The following is a 12,261-nucleotide window of genomic DNA, read 5'->3' as shown; positions in this document are numbered from 1 at the left end:
GCCAGAGCAAGGAAGCCAGTCTTGTGTACCGGAGTTCAACTCGAGTGTGCGTCCGCAACTGCGTCAGCAGCCGAAGGCCTGAGTTCGAGTGCAGTGGACCGCAGTTGGAGGGACCTGAGTTCGAGTGCAGTGGACCGCAGTTGGAGGGACCCGAGTTCGAGTACAGTGAACTGTCTCTGAAGGTCTGTGGTTCGAGATACCGTGAACTCGAGTGACTGAGATAGAAGAACTGTGAACTGAGAACTGATAGTTCTGATTTGTAAATAGTGCTTTGTAAATATTAGTTAAGATTAACAGTTCATTGTTGTTCGTACTAGTCCAAGTAAATTGTCATTGTCGTCGGTGGAGTGCTATAACGAATACTGTGTTGAGTGAAAATCCAATTGTTGACGAGGGCGTTTAAGGCGAATTGTAGAAAGGAATTATTGTTGTGACGAATAAATTACATTGTTGTTACTAATAAAATTCACAATATGATATATGATATGATATGATATGGTATGGTGTGGTATGTATGGTATGTATGATATGATATGGTATGGTATGATATGATATGATATGGTATGATATCATATGATATTATATATGATATATAATATGATATGATATTATGATGTGATATGATATTTATTTAGTAATAGGTCGCCACCACATCTCTGTATTTGTGCTCCCCATCACCTTCTAATTACAATAACACATCGACGTGTGTAGCCATCTTCTTTTACCTTTATTAGTCCTATTACTATAATATATCCTCAATTTACTATCTAACTTCTCACCTTTAAAATTTTCCCTTCCTTCTAGTGAACACCTCACCACTTTTATCGTCTCCTTATATTGCAATATGTACTTCCTATCGTCTAAAATTTCCCTAATTTGTATAGTGACTTTTACTAACACAACTTAATCCTAATCATTCACTTTCATCGCCAGTTTATACTCACATCTACCTCTCCTTACTTCTGTCATCACTCTTATCCCCGATTCCTGCACTAGTCACTGAATCACGTGTTTATTTTTTCATTTTCACCCCGATAAATTTTTCGTTAGGCACTATTTTTGGAAGTCAATGCTCAACTCAACCCTCATATGTAAACTTACAATTTCCCTTATTGCACATTAAACTTAATAGTCACTTTCTATGTTAGTAACATTTCACTACTAATTCCTATTAATAAATACTTCCAATTTCCTCTTCTCACCTCCTTATCATCTGTTGTTTCTCTGGACACTAATTCACTTATTCGTTCATACATTTTCCCACCGATTATTTTGATAGTTACTATTACTGTTTGAACGCTTACTTAATTGTTTCTATATATTTTGCAACTCCTTTATCACTTCCCTCTCTTAAACACCAACCTCGTAGACTGCAGTTCTGCGGTTCCTTATTTCCTCCTTTCTACCCCTCATAATTATATGGACTACCGAAGTCTTATTTACTTCCTTCCCTTGTGAATGTCTTGCCCTTACAAGCTATAAACTGAACAGTAATATTATTTTATTTTGTGTATTGCATTTCATAGATCTTACATTAACATTAAAGCTTTCAGTTACAGAATAAGTGAAAACATGTACAAAATATGTAATACATAATTATTAATACGTATTAAATATATTAATTCAATTTACAAGCATGAACAATTTATCGGTTGAATGGAGATATGAATATGAATACATTTTGTTAATTCCATTATAAACTGTAGGTACCTCTTTCCCATAAAAAATCCAAGATAGGCTAATTAGGCAGTGCATTGAAGACTGTAAACATGAAAAGTGAACTTATATTTTGTAACAGCTGAGACTAACAGAGAATCAATGGAGATCTAATTTGTGTCTTGAATTAAAATTATGAATGTTTTGATTAGTACTGAAAGTATTTAATAATTGACATAAAACATTATCTAGGAAAGAATGTACTCACAAATTGTCATTTTCTTAATCTGGAAAATCTTTCAACGGGATATCCTTTCATGCATGCCTGGCCTTAGGATTTTCTTTTGTAAAAGTATGTTTAGCTTCACATGAGTTGGCCCAGAATATTAATCCGCATTTCATTATAAAATCAACATTTACAAAATATGAAATTTAAGGATGTTTATATTGCCCATAGAGAATAAGAATCTTAATGCAAATAGGCAGCACGCAATTTAGGAGTAATATATTCTTTGTGTGCTTTCTAGTTCAAGTGAAATATATGATGTCAGTAGGCTATTGAATGCTTGTCTTACATCTCAATTTACGAAAGTTATTGAACATTTCTCCGGTTACTTTATTTATTAACATGCCTAAGTATTTTTGTGGCATACAAAATAGTCTGAATATAATTTATTATAATCATCTTCTCCATCTGTGCTGAGACCTTACATGAAAAACAAGCAAAAGTCATCTTTTCAATTGAAATATAGTGTGAATATTATTTAATCTTGATAGTTTCAGTAGCATCAAAATCATCTTGTTAGTTCAGTTTTTCTCGAGGATATTTTAATATTAAAATTAATTGATAACGTTTTAGATTCATTATGTAGCCTCTGCAATTCTTAGTCATATCTAAAGCCCAGTTCTCATGATGCTTGTTTCTGTGATGGATTCCAAGGTGGCTGCGCTGATGGCTATCCTGCGTGCTCACTTGCTGGAAGTAATACGCTCTGGTGGCTGCTTTGGTGCTTGCTGGATTTCGAGGGTACGTTCCTTGCTTATTTTTCGTACTGGTTTGCAGGCTGGAACCAAAGATTATATAGTATCACCACTGAAACCATGTCACCATGTTCGTTGTTTTCCAACTAAACCTGTTCTTTTCTATATTCTCTGGTTTCTAAGAAACAACAATTAAATACCGGAGTTCAGCTGTTTTACACTTATGGCTTAATTACCTTATTACGACATTTACTATTGTTAAGGTAGGACTTTGGTTGTTTTCCAATCACGGTTTAGTTTCTTTTTGACCATGAGTGTTTGCAACAGATGAAACAGCAGATGATTTTCCAATTTGAACTGTGGAAAGAGCCAGCTCCGTGAGAACAACCACCATCACCGTAGCCAACACGGGAGCCAGCATCGTATCCACCACAGCACCTAGCTTGCTACCCAGCAAGGAAACACGCAAGAAAACAAGCACCGTGGGAACTGGGCTTAAAAGTCACCATTTGTATTCTGCAAATAGTGACTCCCTAAAATCTATTTCATTCGTCACAAAAATTGCCTTCAGTAAAATCAATGTTCAATCACTTTGCCAGTATATGAATATGCAAAGACACTAAAGAACTACCTTCTTTCTGATCTCTAGCTTTTCACTTCTATTTTAAAATGTGTTATATTTATTTTTCCCACAGCACATTCTATAGAGTATGTAACTCAAATCTGTTTTCTTTGTCTTGATGTTTTTATCTAGTTTCACACACATTTACAGATAAAATTTCCACGCCTTCGAAAACTTCCATCGGAATGTATTAGTAATACACTGAGTTATCAAAAGTAAAGTGCACATTCTTCGCTTTTCAGTAAAGTGGTGGTTCCTCACCAATTGGAATTGAATTCGATATCCTGCAAATCCTGTGGTGTTTCTGCCAGAAGGAGCAGTTACGAAGAGGATTTGCCACTTCCTTCTGGTTACATTGCAACTGAGACATCAAGATATAAACGACGGTAAGCAATATTTTTATTTTTTTTTTTCAGGACAGCATTGTTAATATTTTAGAAATATAAACCATATTGACTAGCTTTGAACACATATTTTACTTCATTGTAATACCCGTAGCTCAGAGTGTTTGACAGTGAAGTGATTTTGGACGGCATTAAGGTTTGAACAGAACACACTCCTATTACTGATACCATCTCTTTTATAAAACAATTGAATCATTCCACAGAACAGAAATTTACTTATTAACATCTAATATTCAACACTTTCATTTCATAATCTTTTGGAGCCTAATGCAATAAGTTATATGACATTATTGTTTTCTTACCAACTTAGTGTTTCCAGTAAACCGAGTTACTCTTGCTTCGATGGAATTTATTGACTGACGAAATCCAAGAAACTTTATTTTTTTATCCATTTTCTTTAATGTGATGATTAGGAGAGTGTTTCTGTAACTTTATAAAGTAAAAGTTAGATGCTCCGAAAAAAAAAAATAACTTTGTGCATTTCAATAAAATAATATCTCAGAAGTAAAGTAATTAGAACATTTTCACTGGTCATATACGGGATTATTTTGGTAATTTCTTTGGATAATCACTCACTCAATCACTGGTAGAATATAAATACTGACTGCACTGGTAAATGTTTTTGCACAATTCCGGAAGTCCAATCAGTAAGTTATGTAATCCTTGTAAGGTCACCCGAGCAAGAAATTATATATATTTTTTATTATTCTCGCCTTTATTAAGAATGATTATCACATGGTAATAATGATGCAAATCTATTTTGTTTGGTGCGACAATAAGCATTGAAATTTAAATCATAGAGATAGTTCGGAAAATTTTAAAGTTCATGTTTAAATGGTGGCAGAATTACCTTCCCATAGAGACATTCTGCTCTTAATAAAATGGAAATAAAATATTTATCAAGTTTGATCAAAGATGATTAAAGATTTACTATGTACAGACTTCTTCCTGTATCCAAAATTTATGTCAGTGTAACTTTTTCTCTTCCATGCTATCATGTATTCCAAATCAATTTCTTCTAATCCTTTGTCTTTCATCAATTTTCTGACCTCGTGTAACCACGTGACCTTAAGTAAACCTTTCCTTTTTTTCTCAAGTGGAAACCGTCCTAAGTAATGTTCTTGGTAATCCCTGCTCTGACATTCTTCTTATATGCTCATACCATTCTAATTATCCGTAGTTTATAAAATACAATAAAGAATTTTTAACATCAATTTTTTTGTCTAATTACCTCAATTCTGATTCTATCTCATTATCTCAAATAATTTATTTATAGTAGGCCCTAATTATAATCTAGTATCGTAATTTAATTGCTAATTTTCAGATCTATGTAGTATTTCGAACTTTGGATTTATAAATTTTAATATTGGTGTTCTTTGTTACATTTTTGTCTATGATACTCCATTTAAAATTCTTATTGCTGTTCTATCTTTCTGTATTCTGTTATTAATATCATTTTCTTGCCCAATATTTTTATTAAATTTAACGCCCAAATATGCGTATGCAGGATGAATACTAAATGCCACCTTGGAAGACCAGATCGGCCTCGGTAGCACAGTTAGTCTAGCGTTGGCCTTCTGTGCTCGATGTTGCGGGTTTGATCCTAGCCCATATCGATGACATTTAAGTGTGATTAAATGCGACAGGCTTATGTCAGTAGATTTACTGGCATGTAAAAGAACTCCTGCGGGACAAAATTCCGACACACCGTCGATGCTGATATAACCTCGGCAGTTGCGAGCGTCGTTAAATAAACCATAATTTAAATTTTCGAAGACCGGAGTGTGATAGTGGATATTGTGGCGATGAAATTCGGGATAGGAACCGTCATCATGATTAGTTATGGAGATATTAGAGGCAATACCTAGAAGTCAAAAGGGGTAATATTAATTTTTGATCCAGAGCCCGTAATGACCGGAGTTAAATATCAAGAACACAACAACGATGTGATGTGTGCGAATGTATCTGTCCCTGAAATGATCGGATTTCTTGGCTTCGACGTAAGAACTGCGAAGAAAGTAAATGCAGCTGTATTGCTTTCAAGTACTGTACTGTAAGTTCTCTGTGCAGTGCCCCAGTTCAAACTGATATTACAATACGTATCTGTTTCGCATTGTGAAGTAAGGTAAGCACGTGATGTTTACATTGCGTATTTCAAGCAGACGCCGGTTTTCAAAGCGTGCTGCGTGACCCACCCGTTGTCCTGCGTTGAACTAAATCCTAGCAAACCTGTGTGCGCGGTGCTTGGAGTGACGAAAGTGCAATTTGAAAGTGCGGGATATTCGATGAGTACACGTGGGAGTTACAGATTGAACTTAAACTCGTGCATACAGAAACGTTACCCACAGAAATAATACTTGTCCCATTAGACATTTGGAAAAAATTGCAAGATAGAGTATTGGTTCCTATTTTATTTATACATGTTTTGTTGTAATCTATTACGGTCTAGTCTTCGAAGGTAGCATTTAGTGTTTACCTTTTATACAGAGAGTTCCTATCAAGACCGGTCCCAACTATAATATTCCGTCGGCTTGATAACCATACTGAGGAGCGCCTGTCCCGAGGAAACTAGGCAGTAAAGGGTGGAGTAGATCCGTCTGCGTAGGTCAGAGTACACGGAATTGTCCGTGCGTCGATGTACAACCCCTCACCGCCCGCCAACATATATATATTTTTTTCATTATAACCTTTTAATACAACCCTTTCCATCCTCCGAAATCAAATCTCTTGTTTTTTCTCCAGAAATATAAAATGCTTCTTTTACTCGTAAATTTATTCTTAGTCCTAATTTATTATATTTTCTATCAAGTTTTTACTCATATAATCCATGTCATCCTAATATTGAATTATAGCCAACTGATCATCTACAAAAAAGAGCGCATAAACTATTTATTTTCATCTCCAGTAGATATTCTCATTCCACTAGGTATCTTTTTCCAGATTTCTAAAGATTTTTGGATATTTATTGTTTTGAATAATGTGAAAGACAAATTATATCCCAAACGTAGGTCGTTTTTAACTGTAAATTCTTCTTAGAGATATTTTCCAACCTTTAATCTTGGTATAAAAGAATTTTCATTAATATTTTTCACAGAGACATGATTTTAATTTACTTTTTCATATGAACTATTACAGATGCACTATATAGCATTATATTTTTATTGTCTATAATAAATTTTACATCAGCACTTTAGCTTTGAGAAGTAAAACAAGTAAAAGATCCACGAAAATACAATATAATGCATAATTATTAGTACAATGTAGTTAATCAGTCGAGTACACGGTATGAATATAGGAAACTTGTTAATTCTGTTCTTGCAAAAATATTTTCTCTTGGCCCTTCAAGGCTCTAACGTAATTAGGCTGTACATGAATAGTGAACTTAGTTTTGGAAACAACTGATGCTAGCAGCAGGTAATTGGAGATCTGATTTTATTAGTCTTGCATTAAATTTATTAATGTTCTGATTAGAACATGAAAGTAAACATCAGGGCTTGTATGTACGTTGGTAAAACAAGGTAGATGAAGCAGACAAAGAAGAAGAACATCATCAGGGAAAGAATACACGTATAAGGTGAGCTGATGGTTTTTAAAGTTTGGAAAATATTTTTACAGAATATTATTTTGTTGTTATTATTCTTAGGACTTCCTTTTCTATAAAACAGAAGTATGTTTAGCTCCAGGCGAGTTAGCTCAAAATATTAGTCCACCCTTGATTATAGAAAGAAAGTAAGCCATTTTAAAGGCGTTTATATCGTCAATCGTTAGTGCAAATCACGGTTACCATTTTGTGCTTGAATTGATGAAGAACGATGTTACTTATGTTTACCTTTCATGTCTGAAATTTAGTCTAAAGCAGCCTTCGGCAAATTTGTACTCACTGTGACATCACTGGACGCAAGCCGCAATACATAAGATAATATCAATCGAGAAGTACAGAGCACTCCGTTCGGATCCCAGTAGCGGACTCTCAACTCAATCATCTGACGTAGACTACAAAATATTGATTTATAGATGGATAGATTATATTTTATTTCACCTTTATTTTTACTGTGCTACAACAACATATGAAAATACGTCACAAATTGCCACTCTCAATACAATTCGTAAATCTTCGTCTGCTAGTCACGATCTTTGTTTAGATATTAGAAGTCTTCGTTGAGAAAACAATTGTTCCGAAATATACTGAATATATTGAATAGAGCCAGACATAGCAACTATGTAGGGTAGCGGCAGGCAACCTATGATAGGACTACACATAAGTTATTATTTTTTCTTTAGAGAGCATTTTAAATGAAACTAAGCCAGTCTGGTGTGTTATACAATGGCAACGTTTTATGTCCTCACTTATTTCCAGCTCTCTTAATAACACGTTAGTCCATATAGTAGACTTCTTTAAAGTCATATTTCGGGTCCCGTATGTTACTACAGATACAAATTGCGTTCTGTTCAGATTCATTTCTTCTATATACTTTGTTCATGCTTGGAAAACTCCTCTCCTGTTGTATTTTCTTTAAGTGCAGTGACATCGAATAAATATTCTTATACAGAGAGATTCTTCGTAACTCCGTAGGTGAACATTACCAATTCTACTCTATCAATATCTGTGTTTCCACCTAAAGCGAGAGATTAGACCACTGCTTATGCATCTTTGATTTTATTTCTAGTTCAGCTAGTGTTTCAATATCCCCCATCCTCCTTTGTATTGTCCGTGTGGATAATTTCATACTGTTGAAAACATCAGATTATTCGGGACAAATAATGTTAGCATCTTTATTCAGACATGTTTTAATGAACTGTCCTTCATTTTAAGAGTTCGATGATTTTGCGATTTCCAAAGCAATAACATAATTCGCATGGCGTTCTCTTTGACTCATAGCTTGTTTTATCATATTTTAGTACCGGAACTATTATTTCAATTTAGTTTCTTTTTATGTTTTAATTTCTTCGCTCCGTCCAGCCCTACAAAAGGAAAATTATGTTTACGCTTATTTTCTACTGTATGCATTTAGATATGTTGATGGTTTATCTATGAATTCGTGATAATCTTATGACGTGTCGTAATGTCACTAGATGTTCGATTTATAAGTGCCTATTAGAATAGAACACAAGAGGCGTCTACATTGTCACCATATGCACAACAAATACTGTTGCTCCCATTCTTCCTTAAACATACGTTTCTGAACAGACCTTGAAGATTTTGAGAAAGAAGCACCTAAATGTAATCAGGTAACCCGCCACTGATAGATGCCTGTGTACTGGAGTTGTAGGGGAGTTGGACGGCAGGGAGGGGGTGAAGCAAAAACAGTTTACTACGCTGCCCTGCGACGTCACTACTGATAGTGATCACGATGACATTTCTGCCGATCCCTGGTCTAAAGTGTTATATTTTCTGTCTTAATGTCTGTCACTAACGTTTGAATCCTTAGCTGAGTCTTTAGAGAACCTAGTGACTGTTTTCAAACAACCGTCTCAACCTCTGAGCATTGTTCTCATGTGGTTAAGGGAAATGTACTAAGACGAGTGGAGCCTCGGGTGTAATGTGAACTATCGCGATGCGGTATTACGAACGCAGGAGCAGTAGCGCCACGACTCCGGGCTGCAGGAGTCCGCTGGCCTTGGTCGAGTAATACTGTAATAGATATGAATGTTTACCATATTTACAGTATAGGACTGCACTTATACAATATCACACATTTGAATTGAATGCTACCTATGTTATTTGTGGCTCGATCAATGAAATATTTCAACTATCCACTTTCGTGTTCTACATAGATAAGTTATCTAATATTTCAGTTTTTTCCAAACTATAACTTACCATTCCTTGTACTCGTAGGTATACCCTACAATTCTCTTTCTGTCATTGCTCTAATACCATTGTGTAAATTATTTTATACATAAATATTCTATTTACTCTTTTCTTTAATTTGATGAATAATTTAAGATATAAAATAAATAGACAAAAAAGTGCTCATTCAACAGTCACATTTGGGAAACTAATGAATACAGCTTTTCTAATTATACATATTAGCATTCATTCACCATCCATAGCAAAGTCAGACTTGGTAACGTAGTCGGTATAGTGCTGACCTTCTGTGCTCGAGGTTGCGGGTTCGATCCCGGCCCAGATCGATCGAATTTAAGTGTGCTTAAATGCGCGACAGGCTCATGTCAATATATTTACTGTTATGTAAACAACTCCTGCGAGAACAAAATTCTGGCACACCGACGATGCTGATATAACCTGGGCAGTTGCAATCGTCGTTAAATAAACCATAATTTTTTCCATTGCAAAGTCTGCATTATTTCCAAAAGCATTTACTCTATGTCATTTTTAACCTCTGTGCTGGAATGAAATTTCTGATAAAAATGTCAAACTTCCTGGAGTACAAGATGATGAATAGATTGAATATCTTAAGCTTTTCCTTACTCATAGGTTTCCTTCAAGACTGAGACAAATCAACAGAACTTAGCCGAATGAACGTTGTGTGATTGTCTTCTTCGCTGTTTGCTTTCTATATGAACTTGAATGAAATTTGCTTGCGAATGACTAGTGTTCATCCGAAGGACAAATGGTTTACTCCTCTCCAGTTTAATGTCACGAACTGTGAGCCAATTGATTTTATTTCCTCCAATGTCCGTCTTCACAACTAATTTTCTCTTTTTGCAACTAATTTTCTCTTTTTGCGACGGCCTTCCATCATCTTAATGTATAATCTTTCAAGGTACACAGTTGTCGTAGGCCCTCTGTGTAACACATTGTATGGGCACAAATTATGTATTTATAGGCATATTAAGAATCTGATAGATAAAAATAGTACATCAAACAAACCACACAAATACATAATCGTTTAGTCAACTGTCCGAAGACAGGTCTGAACCTCACAAGTGATACCAAGAAGGCACCACTTATGAGGCAACTAGGCCAGGAGATAATGGGGTATGTTGGCCAGTTCCTTTCCCCCCTCCGTTGCATACATCGCCAACTAGCTACATATTACACTAGTCAGACTTCAGATGCATACAAACAATTGTTCTTCCTCTGATACATATCGTCAAGTGAGATGTAGACCTACTGCCTAATAATAGATGTACATATCAGCCAGAAACTCAATCAGAAGATAAAATACATATATGATATTTATTTGTTAGCCAACTTTACTATTTATAGTTATGGTGGACCTTCACATTTATGCTTTTCGATTCACCATCCCTTTAATACATACCATATATTAATTTGCCAAGTATTTCTTTATTACTTCCTATTCTTCTGTTTCAACTGAATTGCTATACTTCCTTCCCTATCTATCCTCTTCTATTCTCTCTCATATCTAGATTATCTGCCTTCCATTTCTTGCTTTCCATTTACATATTGCATACTTCTTTCCTTCATATTTTACATTATTTATTTATTTTATTGTCTATTCTCAAATCTACCTACTCTCAATCATTCCTTAGCAGCTATTTCCTCCTAAATTATTTGTCTATATCAGACCATTCCAAGTGGGCAGCCACCTTGATGCCCTGTGGCTACCTGGGTTCGTAGGAGCCGTTCCAAGCCCCGAAGAGAGACAGTGAGTGAGTGGGAAAGAGACGGAATACTGATCGCTGAGAGGGTTGCACGCTTGCAAGGGGTAGACTGAGTCAGTGAGTTTATATAGATGACACATTTTATGTCACATAGAAAGAATTCAGAAATTACAACAATTGGCCATTACACATAATACAACAAAATAAAATTGTCCTTTTTTTGTAGTTAGGAAGATCAATGACATTTCTTTGATTTCACCAACATAGCTATATCAGGGAAAATTGTTTGAGCAGAATGGATGGGTAACAATGCTTCCAACGGAACATCGAACAAACATGACCTAGTTTTACTCTTATTCAGGTTCATGACTGAGAATATATTGTGTTCGCAAAGGTATGTAGAGCCAAACGTAACAATTAGCTTGCATGGCAATGCGTGGATAAGCGGAAACTCTTTTTGTTTCAAGTTCTAATAAAACGCAACGAGGCTGCCAGGAATATTGTAATATGAAGAGTCCACTGCAAGAATGATGGATGTCAGTTTGTTGTCGAAAATGAACCAAGACTGTCAATGCATAGCTTAAGACATGTAGAATGTACATAGAGAGTTATATGGCATTAACACTAATAGTCATTGTCCAGTAATGATCGGAAAATCACAGTTAAGCTTTGAGCGCTAAGCATTTCAAACTTTCAATTGCTTCTCCTGCAAAATGTATTCCAAATGACATCCATCATTCTTGCAGTGGACTCTTCATATGTGTCTTTCAAAATTGTGTGACACTGAAGCCTTACCAATTCTCTTTGGAATTTGACTGGAGCCTGCTCAACATTTACAGAAAAGGGCGTCATAAAAATGTTGACATAGTTCCTGCACGCGGCGACAGATTGTTGAAAGAGACATCTCTGAAGTTGAAATCATGCACTCCTTTACAAACATTCCTTCCGTAAAAGTCCGGCTACTTTTGGCGATATTTAGGGCAACAATATAGCTTGCATAGACAGCTCTTTCGGAACTTCGTTCAATGTGCTGCGAAAGAAAGGGAAAAATGAATTTTTAATGACTTT

This window comes from Periplaneta americana, chromosome 1 (genome assembly GCF_040183065.1).
Source record: "Periplaneta americana isolate PAMFEO1 chromosome 1, P.americana_PAMFEO1_priV1, whole genome shotgun sequence".
Taxonomy (NCBI): Eukaryota; Metazoa; Arthropoda; class Insecta; order Blattodea; family Blattidae; genus Periplaneta; species Periplaneta americana.
The sequence above is the reverse complement of the archived record's forward strand: the minus strand, read 5'-3'. Positions refer to the sequence as shown.